Here is a 17,524-nt window from a genome sequence, read left to right as displayed (position 1 = left end):
CCCAATTGAGCAATGTATGAGAAGTTATTACACGGTTTTTGTTATGTGCTTAAAATTAACATTGAAATAGTTGTTTCACATATAGGTGAGACATTTTCAGATGACGAGTGCAACCAACTCGGGGGTTACGATCCTGCTACATACCAGTGAGTGGGCTTTTGGCTTTTCTATATACGTATATATACTTTACACTTTCCCAAAAATTGTTTTGAATGGATTTAAGTTTTTAAATGCCATGTCAATTGCATTACATTTCAGTATATGCATTAGTATAGATATCCATATTATTGCATGATGCTGTGGACGCACATGTAAGCTTTAGGTGAGTACATATTGATAATAATGATTGTAGTGTGTATGGTTATGTTGAGATACATTTAGTGCTCATTATCCTGCACCCCGGTGTTAGTGCTCCTCCCGAGGCTAGGGCTTAGCCTTCACGTGATTGTTCACCTCTTGCACCATACGCTCACCTTGGATCCAATGCAGATGCCAGCCTATTGAACAGACCACATTAGGTGGTTCCGACTCGTAGGTGACCTGCGATACTTCGCACAACCTTCACGTGATCGTAGCACTTGAGCGTACCTATTTACACCCAGCCTGTCGTACATACCACATTAGGTGATTTCGACTCATGTGTAGGATTTGGTAGATGAGCTATAGGTTCAGCCGTACAGGTCATGTTAGATGACTCAGGCTGGCATATCATTTTACATTGATTTATTCCACCTGACTTACATATTTCATTGCTGAAATACTTGACATGGCATATACTTGGTTCATTACTCCCGAGCTTGATTTTTATAAATACATATGTATTACTAGTTTTTGGCGAATTATACGGGTTTTACGGTGAGGGGTTGTTACTTTTGGAAAGAGAAATGGTTTTGAAAAGCTTTGTTTTTGCCCACTCACATTTTCTGTTTTGTGCCCCTCCAAGTTCTAGGTAGAAGTTCGTGTTGGTGGCTTACGAGGATTTTATGGAGATTCTGACATACTTCAAATAATGTAGGAACTTTCTTTCGTATTATGTATAATTAATAGTTCGCCTGCTGGACTGCACTTAGGTTACCTATGCTCTGATTATGTGTAGCTTTACTCTAAACATCTCCACTCGCACTTATCTACTTGTCTAGTGTGAATTAGCTAATTGGTTTTTAATTACTCACATTTTCATATCACTATCACTTCTACACTGCGCACATGGCTACGTCACCCTCACATGACGGCCAGCACGCCTTGATTTAGGTCAGGGTGTGTCAAGTGATGTTTTGAACGCCCAGATATGAATGAACACGGCTTTGGCACCAATTTGTAGGAAGTGTAGAAGGATGGAAATACTTAACAAGTTTATGGGAAATCTGAGTTGCTACAGCAAAGCTCTTGTATTAGTTCTTATTGTAACTCTCTTGATACAAAATGATATGCCAAAAGCTATATATAGAATACAAAGTACTAGAGAGTTCTTCCTAGATAACTTAACAGACATAGGCTAGGAACTCTAATACAATAACTCTAGAATAATTGTTCTTGGGAATGTCCAGAGTCTTAACAGTTAGGGTAGTGCATTAATTCCAATAGAATAATTGTTCTTGGGAATGTCTAGAGTCTTAACATTTAGGGTAGTGCATTAATTCCAACAAGAACCACATCGCTTGGTTAGTAAAGACTTTATCTTTTATGTTTAAATGGACGCGCTTAAAGTATCTTATCTTCTTAAGTTTATCATATGCAGATCCAGTCAAGGAAATCTGAAACAATACTTCATTAACTGATCACTCCGAACCCAGCATCTCAAGTCTTAACCACTAAGAAAGCTCATGAGGGTAGAGAGACTAGCGAACAAAATAGGCAGGGAAACAAAGAGATTGAGTTTACCTTATAAGCATAAATGTTGTGAGTGTAATGCTTAGGGGTGCCCGAAGCTTCGAGTGAAGAGTAGAAAGCTTTGACATCCTCCATCATCTCCTGTTGTGACGGAAGTGCAATACGATTAGACAAAACGCCTGCTATCCACTTGCTTTGAAGTTCAAATATAGGGAAAGGCTAAGCTTGGCACCAAAATGTTCAACCATTTACTTCAAACATAAAAAGAATGAACCAAAAAGAGTCAAAAGGCCCAGCAAAAATATGGCAGAAAATTTACAGAAGAGAAATACCTTCCATGTTAACCCAACGAAGTGAAGTGTTGGTTAACGCTTTCATGTTAAACAATGGAAAGCCGCCCGCCTATGATAATATGTGGCTTCATTCTATGGTTTCATCCGGGAGAGATATAGATGCAATGTGAACCTCTTTAGCAATTCCAGCTATGTCCCGTGAAATATCAATGGCACTAGGTGTGCTCCCTAGCAAGATCACAACCTATGCAAAGCATGGAAAGGGATAAGATAAGCTAACAACTATATACAGTTTCTGAGTAAAGGAAACCAAAAGCAAGTAATAACTTTGAGTGTTTGACATTCTTCCGTTAACAGTTTATAGGAAACTCGGGATAACATAATCTACAAGTGCCTACAGGATACAGAAAGTGACACAGACCTGATCTCGAAAAGGCTCCGGGGTAAGGTGACTGTGGCTGTGAAGTTGCTTCCCTTTCCATGTGTTGATGCCTGCAAATAATGTACATGGCATAAATGGGAAGGAGAAAATGTAAGAACCAATTTTTTTACAATGCAATTCAAATTTGCAACTTCAAAAACTCATTTGAGGAATATATTCTCAAACCACCTATAGTACTCTACTGGAACTGATTTGCTTCCTTCAATCAATGAGAGATTCTAAGATATATAATTGATTTATATACCGCTATTAGAATACGAAGGTAAACATTGGACATGTTTAAGTGTCTGTAACCGGAATCAAATTTACGAAATTAGATTCCGATTACGGGATACTCCTTTATTTACTTTAACTTTGGGGAATCAAAATGCATATGGTCCACACAAATTTAGGAATCAACTTCTCCTTTTGGAGGAATTGGACTACCTGAGGGAGGCATTTGAATTCCTTGACATGTGGGGATCGGAATGGATTTCCTTTACCAATTATGCCCTCACATGGTTCTAATTATACCAACACTGCCCCTACTTGATTTCTATTAATTAGACTAAAAATAAGGAAGTTTTAACGAAAATGGCTTGAAACAAGAGTATTTTAATAAAAAAATCACCATATATTTTTCTTTAACCAAAAACACCTCAAAATTAACCATAAGAATAGAGCCCCCAAATTCCACATGGGCTGGGTTACAAAGCCCAACACGAACAAAAATAAGTTTCCAAAAATGCCCATAATAGAAAGAAAACCCAACCACGCGCAAAACTCAGCAATAACTAGTGAGGCGTTGCTGAGCAAATAGCATTCTCATTGACTCGCTCAAAACCACCGAATACGCATACCATCTCTGTAAGGGATATCATGGAATAGGGACAGGTGGAGAGATATCATCAGAATGTTGTCTCTGAACATATATGCAGCTGAGAACAAAAGTTCAGGTGATTCATAATTAGATTATTCTTTTGCAATAAGAAACCACCTGACCAGTTCTATGGTTTCCTCTGAGCCCCTTTTCCAAAGGTGCCATTTTTTTCTTATAAATTTCTTATTTTTGTTGTTTTTGAGCTGATTTGATTGAATATATCAGTGAAAAATTGAATATATTCACACCCCGACCGAAATCAAGACGTGCTGGCCGTCATGACGTCCTTGATAAGAATGGGACATCCTTGGTACTCCCAACTAACATAACAAACTTCGCCCCTAGGCATAAAAAAACTCAACCTTATCCCACCCCGACTGAAATCAAGGCGTCTTGACCATCACGGATATTTTGTTGTTTTCTGAGATAGGTATTGATTGAAATTTGAAATCTTCTTTTCAATTAATGATTTCGTATTTTCTGTATTACATTATTCTTCATTTCTTAATGTCTTTTATTGCAATTATAAAATTTGTTATATGCAAATTTACAAGTTCTTTCATATTTCTATAATGATTTAATTCTTATTTGTGCCCTGCAAACATTTACAATATTTTCTCCTTTATGTATAAGATTTTGTATGAATTAATTAGTGAAAATTTAATTTGTTCTAATTATTTCTCTTTTTGTTATTCCAAAAAAAAAAATAAAAAATAAAACAAAACAAAAACAGAACTGCTCCTGCTCAACTTGTGGGTTGGCCTCTAATTCGATCATTTGGGAAGAATCTTGCAAGCAACAAAAGCTCTTCTGAAAATGTCCAAAACAAAACTCCTAATGGTAAACCAGTTGAAACCAGCGGAAAGGGTATGTTTGTGAAAATTAACATGGATGGAGTCCATGTTACCTCTTCAAGTTTTATGTCATCTAATGAATTCGCTGCCTTGGAAAATCTCCTAAGAGCCAGAGTTGACGGCACCTTACAATCACAAAGACATAAATCTCTTGTATAATTATAGCAAATAGTAAAAACAATCATGCATGAATTATAACTTTTACCTTATCTTTTTTTCTTTCTTCTACTATAGATACTGAGGGACGAGCTTGAGATTTCGAGAGTATATGTGAATGCTTTTAACCAACTGAGTTACAAGTCTTTGTTATTTTAGCCATATTAAAAGAATGAATGAAGTAAAATCCTGGTTATATGTATACTAGTAGGATGTCTAGATGCTTATGTTGTCAAGTTATCAAACGGTACTATTATTGATCATATATTTTTTATCAGAGTATGTCATTCTAATCCTCCTTAAATTAAGGATGCACTATTTATGAAACTGGACCGATAAGTAGACACTATTTATGAAGTCAAATCAAGAATGAGACATTATTTCTAAAACTAAAACAATAGTTGGAAACTATTTATGAAACCAAATTAAGAATGAGACACTATTTCTAAAACTAAACCAATAGGTGGAAACTATTTATAAAATTAGACCAAGAAAGAGACACTACTTATTAAACTAGATCAAGAAAGAGACACCATTGATGAAACTGTACCAATTGTTATACACTATTTATGAAACTGGACCAATAACTAAGCCACTATTTATGAAAGTGGACCAAGAACTAGGCATTATTTATGAATCTGGACTAAGAATTAAGCCACTATTTGTGAAAGTGGGCCAATGTCACAGCCCGTCCCGGAATTATTAATTCCGAGGACGTGAGATGACCAATGTGACCTTAAACGGGATTAAGGTGTGTAAATGTATGAACTTTTGTTTTACTTTAAGATCCTAAACTAGGGTTAGATTTATATTTGTATGTGTTAATTTGTGCTTGGACTTAGGTAGGGCCTCCTACCCTGAATTCCCTCCCTAAAACCCGTAACCTTTCTTCTCTCTTCTTCTTTCATTCCAGACTCTCTCTCTCTCTTATTCTTTTCTGAAAACTCTCTCATTCTCTCTCTTACTCTCGAACTCACGGCAACCACCAAGAACCACCACAATCTTGTACCAACGTTCCATTTAAGACCACCATCGTGATCCTGGGGACTTCACGAGCACGGGGATACCAATTTCAGGTGAGTTTCACTTCGAAAACCCTAGTTCTAAAGTTGCCGTGAGATGACACTGTTCATGAGCTTTGAATTGGTTACGTTTTAGGCTAAAACAAGATCACAGCGAGTTTAGTAAGGTCCCAAGGAAGCTCGGAGTGCTTCGTTGGAAGTTTTTGGACGTAAGAACACGGAGATCGACAAGTTCAAAGTTTGGCCGGAGCTTTCGAGGCGTTTTCCGGCGAATCCCCGGCGAGTTAGGAGTCGAGGTAGGTATCAATCTCTTCGTCTCGTCAAGTAATACAACTTTCCTTTTTGTTTCACTCAATTTCGTTGAGTATTGAAGAAGTTATACTCATTTGAAAAATACCCAGTTTCCGGCGACCTCCGAGGCTTTCGAGGCAGTTTCCGGCCAAACCACGGCGAACTAGGTGTTGTGCAAGGTACCATTCTCTTTGTCTCTTCAAGGGCTACAACTTTCGTTTTTGAATCACTTGATTTCGTTGATAAATGACAAAGTTATGGCAATTTGAAAAACTGCCCGGAAAACGGCCGCCGGAAAAACCAGTCCGGCGACCCAAGGAAGAAGAAGGTGCTACAGTAAAAATAAAAAATAAAAATAAAATTATTTTAAAAATATGTCGACGTCCGTGACGTCGAGTAGATCACTGTGGTATATTCATATACCTAAATTGAACACCGTATGAAAAAGTTATTGAGGATTGTTGGTTAGGTGTTCAAATAACGTTTTATAGTTTTCACATTTAGGTGAAAATGTGAATTGATGATCCGACCGTTGGATCGTCACCAAAATTTGATACGTTGTAATACGTAATATTTGAGGATTATTGGAACTTACGGATTGGGAATCCGAGTTACGGATCTTCCGGAATTGGAATTGTAAGTCCATAATATAAAATGTTAACCGTCACTTAGTTTTGGAAATTGACGGAGATCCGACCGTTGGATGGTAATGAAATTTTAGGATGTTGTCCTAGAGGTATAATGTGGACCTCTGGAAGTTATGGATTTAAAATCTGAGTGGCAGATCTTCCGGATCGATCAACGTAGTGACGTATTTTATATAAGTTATGTATTCTATCGATATGAATTCTGAGCCTGGATTTGATTACTATTCTAGGCGGCGATCGTCATGACGCCTTGATGTGTGGTGCTAGGGAGTTGTTGGACGAACTCCAGGTGAGTGGGCAGTTTTGTTTTCCGTATATATATATACTTGACGTTTCCCAGAAATTGAATTGAAATGAAAATATGTTTAAAATGAAATGCATATGAGTTATGTGGAAAAACGGGAAGTGAAATACCATGCATAGAATTGATATGAAAAGTATATAGAAATGTGAGTTGAAATGCCATGCATGAATTAATATATGATGCATATGTATGAATTGGTGCGGTGGACGCACATGTAAGAATTGATTTATGATGCATATGTATGAATTGGTGCGGTGGACGCACAGGTAAGAATTGATTTATGATGCATATGTATGAATTGGTGCGGTGGACGCACAGGTAAGAATTGATTTATGATGCATATGTATGAAATGGTGCGGTGGACGCACAGATGAGTATTTAATTACTGTTATGATGATGATGATATATATTGAGCTCAAATCCTGCACCATGGTTTAGTGCTTATAGTATTCACCGCATCGCACGCTCGCCTTGGATCCAAGTAGATGCTAGTCGTACAGTCCACGCGGAGTGGGTACGACAGACCAGTCGCGAGAGTGTTAGTGAGATTCCGACTGGTGGGTGACCTTAGATTATGTGCACAGATGATTTATGAGAAGCACTAGAGCGTAACTTGCGTGCAGAAGGCCGGACGGGTCACAGAGGTGACTCCGGTAGAGTGATAATGATAGATTTTGAGCTCTAGGTTCAACCGTACAGGGCTATTAGAGGGCCTACGGTTGATTACTTTCTTGCACCTGATATGATTATGTTGATGCATTCATACCTTATTACTGTTGAGATGATGTGGCATGGCATAATTAATATGAGAAATGTTGAGATGATGTGGCATGGCATAATTGTTATGAAAATGTTGAGTTAACGACTTGAAGTCTTGAGAATATATATGTATATTTATATTTTACATTTCTGGGAAAGTATACAGGTTTTACGGAGAGGGGTTACAACGTTTTGAGAAATGTTTGGATTTGGAAAAAGAATTGTTTTACTGACCCACTCAATTTTGGTTTTGCGCCCCTCCAGGTTCAGGAATCACAAAGGTGTGGTGACTACGAGGAATTCGACGGTGTTCTGACAGATTGGACAAAATTAGGACTCACCTTCGGGTGTATCAACTTATAAATTGTATCTTAAAGCTTCCGTACTGTGCAAATGGTTACGTCACTCTCACGTGACGGCCAGCATGCCCTCCTTCGGGACGGGGTGTGTCAGTTGGTATCAGAGCATGGTTGCAATCTTGGACATTTTGAGAAGTTCTAGTGAATTCTGTCAGAACTACACCGCCTCGTAGCAAACCACGTAGTTAGAGGAACTTAGTCTCCCCGATTTAGCGGGTTGGGGGAAACTATTATTATGGTGATTCGGTATATTATCAAAATGGACATTTTAAGACGGGTTATGAGTTGAATTTGAATCACCTTATGAAATGATGAACCTGAGGGAGCGAAGTAACGGTTTAACCATTTGGAAAAGATGTTTCAGGTTATGCAAGTCAAAGGAAATTTCCTTCTGACAAGGGGTCGAGACGACTACCTGGTTTTGGTTATGAATTTGTATCCTGGTGGAAACAGGAGTATGAATTGTTGTCACCAGAGGAATCAGTCGATTGAGAATTGTTTAAGGACTTGTTTAAAGGAAAAGTTTATCCCTCCGGCATTTATCGATGGTAGTAAACAAGAGTTTACAAATATGAGACAAGGAAGGTGATGATCGAGGGATATTATAGAAAGTTTTCAGACTTGCCTCGTTCCATCCAGATATTGTTGTTAATTTGGTGGAGGTGTTATGTTGTTTTAAGCTGGGTGGCAAAAAGGGAAGTGGTATTTTGGGTGACCACTATCCATTGTACTTCTTACCAAGAGTATACAAGATGTTGTTGAGCCTTGAGGACTCTGAGAACATGAGCAACGAGAATAAAGAAGAATAAGAAAAGAATAGGAATTAAAAGAAGACGATAAAGTTAATGATTCGTCATATCAAGGATATAGAAAGATTCAGAGCTTCGAAAGAAGTGAAGCTAGAGTTAATTTTTCCAGCTGAGGTTTTAATGTCGCTGGTCAGAATAAAAGTGATGGATATACTGGTAATCCCCGATATTTGAGACAAGGTGTCTCGAGTAAAGGAAATGTACCTTGTGCAGCAGGTACAAAATTAACACTTTGGGAAGTGTGAAATTAATGAATGTGTTTATGTGAACAGAGGGGACACAGAATTGTGAATCGTCCCTAGAATCAGTTGTACTCAACAATTTTCCATGATATCATAGTGTCGATTCAGCAGAGTTATGGACTTAGTAGTTTGGTCGGATTGACCGTGAGTACAAAGAGATTTGATGAGTTATATGTTCAGCTGTACAGACCATGAGAAGTGGATTCGACTGACACATGAGAAATTGGTGAGTTATAGGCTCGGCCGTACCGACCACGCGGAGTGGATCCGGCCGACGTATTATTGAGATAAGAGTTGAATCAGTCGTATTGATCATTCTAGTTGACTTCGGCTGATATATTTCTTATTATGTATGTTATTACCTTGAGAGTAGTAAATAAATGTAGTTGAGATGAGTGTATGTATTTTGCATTGAGTGACAAAATAGTAATGTTATATCTTTGAGAGTGGTTGCCTACTTATCGAGACAACGATGATTTATCAGTATTGCGGGCTGCAGACCGTAATATTAATAACTCATTCGTGGATTCGTTAAGCAAGCAAACCGGTAGATTATTTTATGTTAGTATTGTACTTATTTGGAATGCTTAATAATAATAGAATATATATTGTATCAGTTAATTCTGTTCCATTAGATTGGTTGGTTATAATTGTGACAAGACGAAATGTTATGGGAAACCAGTACTTTCCATCGATCTGGATGAACAGAGATTACTTTTGTAAGTATGCAAAATGGATTGAGTCAGGCTGTTATTTATGCTGTGAGAGCAAAGAGATTGTTTTCGAAAGGCTGTCAAAAATACTTAGCTCATGTGGTGCTAAATGATGTTGTTTGGAGTAGTGTGAATAATGTCGAAAGAGTTAGACTTTTCTTGATGTCTTCCTTGAAAGTATACCTGGATTGCCTTCAGGCAGAGATATGAGGTTCATTATTGATTTGTTGCCAGGTATAAATTTATATTGGAGATTGGTTCAGGATGAGTTAAGGGAATTGGAAATTCAGTTGAGAGAATTGGTTGATAAAAGTTTTATTCAACCTAGTACAACACTTTTGAGGAGCCCAGTTTGTTGGTGAGGAAGAAAAATGGATCTTGAGACTGTTGAGAAAGGAGGTTATGTATGAGTGGGAAGGAAATTGTGAGCAAAGGATTCAACAACTGAAGTATTTCCTCACTCATGCACGTATTTTAGTAATCCCAGAGAATAATGGTAATCATAAATTTTTAGTGATGTTTCTTGAATGGTATTGGATGCATGTTGATGCAAATGTTAGGGTGATTGCATACGTTTCACGATAAATGGAACCTCATGAGATGAATTACCCTACGGGTGACTTGGAAGTCATGATTACCATTCTTGCTGTGAAGTTATGAAGGCATTATATTTGGTAAGAATGCAAGATTTTTACGAATCCAAAAAGTCTTCAATATCCATTACTTGGAAGGATTTTGATATGAGGCAGCGAAAGTGAATTGTATTGCTTAATGAACATGATTGTACGATCAGGGTGATCATAAAGTTTGTTCTAGCTCAAGCACTTGGCGAGAAGACTACAGTAAGATTAATGTCTGGCACGTTTGCCAAGATTATCTTCTTGTGGATTGGAAACCAACTAAAGTAAAGTTAAGAATGGAAGATCGAGAAGAAGTTATACTTGTTAAGTAACAAGTTAGTACATTTACTCCAGTGTTGAGTAACAACCTTTCCCAGACAGTGCAACATTACTAATTTGTTTTATGGAAAAGAGAATTGGATTACGGAACTGCTAAGTTTCTTAAGTATGTTGGTTGTGCAGTTTCCGAAGTAACGCCATAAGGACCATGAAATGTGTCACGTGAGTCGGTTTTTGATGACTTGTGAATGGAATGTTTCTGGGTAGAGAAAGATTCGATCAAGAAAGAGTTTTAGTAGACCCTGAGACTATGGATGAGTCTCCTCAAAGTATTCAGGTGATTAAGTTAACCTGAAGTAACCAGGAATGGCAAAAGAGATCAACAGATGGATATGCCACTAATCGAGTGTGTAAGGTAAATGGTTTGATATTTTTGGAAAATTCACCGCGAACAGAAATGACGAGAATTGGAAAATAGACAAGATAAGATTTAGACACATCAGACCATTTTTTTTTTTTCACTAAAGGAATCAATAAAGTTGCATACAAGTTTGTGATGCCTTCAGAATTGGCTAAGGCACATAATGTATTTTGTGTTCGATGCGTTGTCACTAAGTGGCAGAGTCGTTACATGGGACTTTGGTGCAACTATTGAGAATTAAGCCGGATCTGATTGGTGAGGAACTAATGTCGACTTTGGATTGGAAAAAGAAGGTCCTAAGAATTAAGACAGAGTAAGTAGTAAAAGCTTTGTGAAGGAAATCATTCAGTAGAAAATTACATGGGAGACAGAAGAACGGATGAGAGTTATGTATCCGAGACTATTTTATGAGTTTTGATGTTCTGGTTGGTGATTGGAATTTCGGGGACGAAATTCTATAAGGAGGGGAGATTGTCACAGCCCGTCCCGGAATTATTAATTCCGAGGACGTGAGATGACCAATGTGACCTTAAACGGGATTAAGGTGTGTAAATGTATGAACTTTTGTTTTACTTTAAGATCCTAAACTAGGGTTAGATTTATATTTGTATGTGTTAATTTGTGCTTGGACTTAGGTAGGGCCTCCTACCCTGAATTCCCTCCCTAAAACCCGTAACCTTTCTTCTCTCTTCTTCTTTCATTCCAGACTCTCTCTCTCTCTTATTCTTTTCTGAAAACTCTCTCATTCTCTCTCTTACTCTCGAACTCACGGCAACCACCAAGAACCACCACAATCTTGTACCAACGTTCCATTTAAGACCACCATCGTGATCCTGGGGACTTCACGAGCACGGGGATACCAATTTCAGGTGAGTTTCACTTCGAAAACCCTAGTTCTAAAGTTGCCGTGAGATGACACTGTTCATGAGCTTTGAATTGGTTACGTTTTAGGCTAAAACAAGATCACAGCGAGTTTAGTAAGGTCCCAAGGAAGCTCGGAGTGCTTCGTTGGAAGTTTTTGGACGTAAGAACACGGAGATCGACAAGTTCAAAGTTTGGCCGGAGCTTTCGAGGCGTTTTCCGGCGAATCCCCGGCGAGTTAGGAGTCGAGGTAGGTATCAATCTCTTCGTCTCGTCAAGTAATACAACTTTCCTTTTTGTTTCACTCAATTTCGTTGAGTATTGAAGAAGTTATACTCATTTGAAAAATACCCAGTTTCCGGCGACCTCCGAGGCTTTCGAGGCAGTTTCCGGCCAAACCACGGCGAACTAGGTGTTGTGCAAGGTACCATTCTCTTTGTCTCTTCAAGGGCTACAACTTTCGTTTTTGAATCACTTGATTTCGTTGATAAATGACAAAGTTATGGCAATTTGAAAAACTGCCCGGAAAACGGCCGCCGGAAAAACCAGTCCGGCGACCCAAGGAAGAAGAAGGTGCTACAGTAAAAATAAAAAATAAAAATAAAATTATTTTAAAAATATGTCGACGTCCGTGACGTCGAGTAGATCACTGTGGTATATTCATATACCTAAATTGAACACCGTATGAAAAAGTTATTGAGGATTGTTGGTTAGGTGTTCAAATAACGTTTTATAGTTTTCACATTTAGGTGAAAATGTGAATTGATGATCCGACCGTTGGATCGTCACCAAAATTTGATACGTTGTAATACGTAATATTTGAGGATTATTGGAACTTACGGATTGGGAATCCGAGTTACGGATCTTCCGGAATTGGAATTGTAAGTCCATAATATAAAATGTTAACCGTCACTTAGTTTTGGAAATTGACGGAGATCCGACCGTTGGATGGTAATGAAATTTTAGGATGTTGTCCTAGAGGTATAATGTGGACCTCTGGAAGTTATGGATTTAAAATCTGAGTGGCAGATCTTCCGGATCGATCAACGTAGTGACGTATTTTATATAAGTTATGTATTCTATCGATATGAATTCTGAGCCTGGATTTGATTACTATTCTAGGCGGCGATCGTCATGACGCCTTGATGTGTGGTGCTAGGGAGTTGTTGGACGAACTCCAGGTGAGTGGGCAGTTTTGTTTTCCGTATATATATATACTTGACGTTTCCCAGAAATTGAATTGAAATGAAAATATGTTTAAAATGAAATGCATATGAGTTATGTGGAAAAACGGGAAGTGAAATACCATGCATAGAATTGATATGAAAAGTATATAGAAATGTGAGTTGAAATGCCATGCATGAATTAATATATGATGCATATGTATGAATTGGTGCGGTGGACGCACATGTAAGAATTGATTTATGATGCATATGTATGAATTGGTGCGGTGGACGCACAGGTAAGAATTGATTTATGATGCATATGTATGAAATGGTGCGGTGGACGCACAGATGAGTATTTAATTACTGTTATGATGATGATGATATATATTGAGCTCAAATCCTGCACCATGGTTTAGTGCTTATAGTATTCACCGCATCGCACGCTCGCCTTGGATCCAAGTAGATGCTAGTCGTACAGTCCACGCGGAGTGGGTACGACAGACCAGTCGCGAGAGTGTTAGTGAGATTCCGACTGGTGGGTGACCTTAGATTATGTGCACAGATGATTTATGAGAAGCACTAGAGCGTAACTTGCGTGCAGAAGGCCGGACGGGTCACAGAGGTGACTCCGGTAGAGTGATAATGATAGATTTTGAGCTCTAGGTTCAACCGTACAGGGCTATTAGAGGGCCTACGGTTGATTACTTTCTTGCACCTGATATGATTATGTTGATGCATTCATACCTTATTACTGTTGAGATGATGTGGCATGGCATAATTAATATGAGAAATGTTGAGATGATGTGGCATGGCATAATTGTTATGAAAATGTTGAGTTAACGACTTGAAGTCTTGAGAATATATATGTATATTTATATTTTACATTTCTGGGAAAGTATACAGGTTTTACGGAGAGGGGTTACAACGTTTTGAGAAATGTTTGGATTTGGAAAAAGAATTGTTTTACTGACCCACTCAATTTTGGTTTTGCGCCCCTCCAGGTTCAGGAATCACAAAGGTGTGGTGACTACGAGGAATTCGACGGTGTTCTGACAGATTGGACAAAATTAGGACTCACCTTCGGGTGTATCAACTTATAAATTGTATCTTAAAGCTTCCGTACTGTGCAAATGGTTACGTCACTCTCACGTGACGGCCAGCATGCCCTCCTTCGGGACGGGGTGTGTCAGCCAAGAACTAGGCAATATTTATGGAACTAGACCAATACAGAGACACTATTTATGAAACTGAACCAATAAGTATACAATATTTATGAAACCAAATAAAAAATGAGACATTATTTATAAAACAAAACCAATAGGTGGAAACTATTTATGAAATTAGTCTAAAAAAGAAACACTATTTATGAAATTGAACCAAGAACCAAGCATTACCTATGAAACTGGATGAAGAACTAGGCATTATTTATGAAACTGGACCAATAGGTAAACCCTATTTATGAATCTGGATCAGCAAGTGGATACTATTTATGAAACCAAACAAAAAATTAGGCACTATTTCTAAAACTGAACAAATAGGCGAATACTATTTATGAAACTAGATCAATAAAGAGATACTATTTATGAAACTTTACCAATTATTGTAAACTATTTATGAAATTGGATCAAGAACTAAACATTATTTATGAAACTGTACTATTTTCAATATACTATTTATGAAACTAAACCAATAAGTACACATTATTTATAAAACTAGACCAATAAATTTATGAGCTAAAGCATTGGCAGATGAAAAATATTTTATGAGCTAAAGGATTGGTAGATTAAAAATATTTTCATTTTCAATGCTAGAGAACAGGTGTTCATCACATGCATGCCTATGCATTTGACTTGACTTACACAAGTACACTTGTAGGCTCAAGAGGTATATACAAATATATGCAAGAGAGACATTGGATGTAATAAACAACTCAATGTATACAAATTTTTCTCAACTTTATAGTGAGACACACACACACACACATATATATATATATATATCTAAAGTCTTTAAGGGAAGGAATTTCTATTTTTTTTTTATGAAAATGGGAATTGGTTATGGGGTACATCGAACTTTAACGATCCGAACAATCTATTTTTTAAGTTGTACCTCATAGATCATTCTTGCAAAATATTAGCCAAATAAAAAATATTTAAGACATCTAATTAGGTTCAAAGAAATGAACGAGTACTTTGTTATATAAGAAACAATGAAATTTGATCTTGATAATTTCATCTATCATAAACTAAAGTCTACCATTTTCTAAGGTTATGATTGATTGATTTCTTAGAAACTCTCTTTCTTTTCTCAAGGTCTCTAAAGTATGATATGTTGCTCTTTTTGCTTCTAATATGTTATGCTGCACTTCTGTATTTTTATATTTAGTAATAAATGAAGGTTGTTCAAGATAACCATGATAAAACTTTTGCTTCTTTAAAGTCTTGCTAATTCTTTTGAAAATATATGATAATCTTCTCTTTATGCAAGTTATAGTTAGGTGTCTAGGACAATAATTTCCTGGTGGTTGTGGTTGACAGAGTCTATAAGGACAATATTATACGGTATTCATACAAATTGAATAAGTATGTGATATCAGTTGTGTTGATGACTTCCGTCCTCAAGGTACTTTACTATTATAAGTTACTATTAAAATGCTAAATTTGGTTCTGATACCAAATTTAAAGAGTAAGGTCCTGTTGTTAAATAGTCGGATGACCATTATAACAACTAGACAGCCTTGCACATAAAACTCGACATGTTTCAGCATGACAGCCACTCACAGTGTAGGTATAAGGCCTTAAAAGGCTGAACTCAGAAGTACGAAGAATTCAGAGGTATCCTGGTTAATGTTCAGTTATTTGTATGGCAAACATTCAACTATAATAGAATGCTCGACCAAAGTATAATCATCATTTTAGCATGTTAATAATATAACTACGATAGTGCTTTCGGGTTTTAGATTGGAAGTCTAATTAAACAAACACACTAAAGAAAGAAATAAAACTTACTTAAGATTGAATACTTGCTTGAATGTGTACACTTAAACTTTTATTGATATCCAAAGTATTACAAAGGAAAATAAGTGTTAACAAACGATGGAAAGGATGCTAGGAAACTTGGAAGGCTATGTATGCTTCTTCGTATGCAGGTTGTGGTGTAGATACAAATGCATTAGCTAGTCCACAAAATAACTTTTTCAAAAAGTAAATATTATTTACAACTGATTCTGAAAATATTTGTTACTGTTTTTGAATAGTTCATTTTCACTGTTTTTGAATAATGGTTGTTCACTGTTTTTAGATCTTGTCATCTTGCACTGCTTCTGAAACTGTCGGTACTATCATTTCCTTTAATTAACTTGTCGTTTCATTCTTTTGTGGTTGTATCTTATTTGTCTTCTTTTATATTTGCTTTGATGAGGACCAGTGAACTATGCTAAATGTTGGAGCACTGTTGTCTGATAGTTTTTTTTTCTGCTTTTTTGTCTAACTGTTTTAAAGGGTAGGCTCAGTATTTTTGGAAACTTTTGTCTTAAATATTAAATGAAAGTTTTTAAAAACTTTTCATTAGCTTTTCCAAGAAAGAAAGAATAAACTTGTATAGTTCTCTGCCTTCAAAATCTTATGTAAGTTCTATAAAATAACTTGTACATAAAACCATTTAGTCTCTTTCGACAAGGATATATATATAAGAGTGAAGTGCTAATTTAGTTCTTGAACTATCATCTCAGTGAAAATTAGGTTTCTGAATTACTTTTTTGGTCAAATAAGTCCCTAAATTCATTAAAAATTGCTCGTTTCATCCCTACTATTATATTCAAAACTATTTTATCCAATTTTTGTCAACTTAAGTCACTTGACACACTTTAGAGTGTAATACCATTATTTTCTCGCCTATTTAGCCCTTACCATTTCATATAGGTTGCGAATCTAGCATCTAAGTTACCTTTCAAAGTTAACTCTATACACTATTTTTGTATAGAATATTATCAATTTGCCCTTCAATGTGTATAATGTGCAAGTAACTTGACTTAGTTTGATGAAAAATTGAATATAGTAGCATCGAATCTAATATTAGGGATGTAATTGGCAGATTTTGAAGGGAAATAATGAGATTTCTAGTGACTAGCATGCATATTCAATTCATAAATCTATATACATAAGCAACGGAAGCATATTATCACATATTATCAAAGCTATAGTTATGCAAATCCCCTTCAAGAAGCATAGGTTCATATATGATGCATCAAACAAAATATTGAAAAACAAAGTGAAGGTTGAGTTTTATACCTCTTAATCTAGACCTTAGACCAAGGATGGACCACCTCTAAGCTTTTTGTTCTTGGAACTCCTTGAGTCTAGCCTCCCTCCTTGTTTCCTTCACCTTGAAAGATTTGGAACTCCTTTGATTCTCCTCTAGTCTCCAAAGTAGAAGACCTCTAAAGATCCACACCCACTAGTGTAGTGAGATAGATGTTGGAATAACCAAAAGTAGAAGAGATGATTAGCAATTTCCCTTCTTGGTTGCTGGCCATGTATGTTTGTAGAGAGAGACTTGTTTTTTTCTTGTTGAAAAAAAACACACAAAAGCCCTAATG

At 36.8% G+C, this 17,524-nt stretch overlaps 1 long non-coding RNA gene and 1 pseudogene across 4 annotated transcripts; one reads left to right on the top strand and one right to left on the bottom strand.

Annotated features, from left to right (window-relative positions):
• Positions 1-17,524, bottom strand: part of LOC126626464 (flavin-containing monooxygenase FMO GS-OX3-like) — a 44,431-nt pseudogene that overhangs the window by 10,469 nt on the left and 16,438 nt on the right.
• LOC126626466 (uncharacterized) lies at positions 5,211-14,140 on the top strand. 4 transcript variants are annotated; one of them, XR_007624699.1, is made up of 10 exons: positions 5,211-5,510; positions 5,593-5,752; positions 5,858-5,926; positions 6,625-6,683; positions 7,722-11,444; positions 11,607-11,769; positions 11,852-12,011; positions 12,117-12,185; positions 12,884-12,942; positions 13,929-14,140. It is a non-coding gene; the product is annotated as an uncharacterized LOC126626466 (long non-coding RNA). The 4 variants fall into 4 exon arrangements; XR_007624701.1 differs by lacking the exon at positions 12,884-12,942 and having other exon boundaries at positions 5,212-5,510; XR_007624698.1 differs by lacking the exons at positions 12,884-12,942; positions 13,929-14,140 and having other exon boundaries at positions 5,212-5,510; positions 12,117-12,430.

The sequence above is a fragment of the Malus sylvestris genome, chromosome 6 (genome assembly GCF_916048215.2).
Source record: "Malus sylvestris chromosome 6, drMalSylv7.2, whole genome shotgun sequence".
Lineage (NCBI taxonomy): Eukaryota > Viridiplantae > Streptophyta > Magnoliopsida > Rosales > Rosaceae > Malus > Malus sylvestris.
This window is presented reverse-complemented; position numbering and strand designations above follow the sequence as displayed.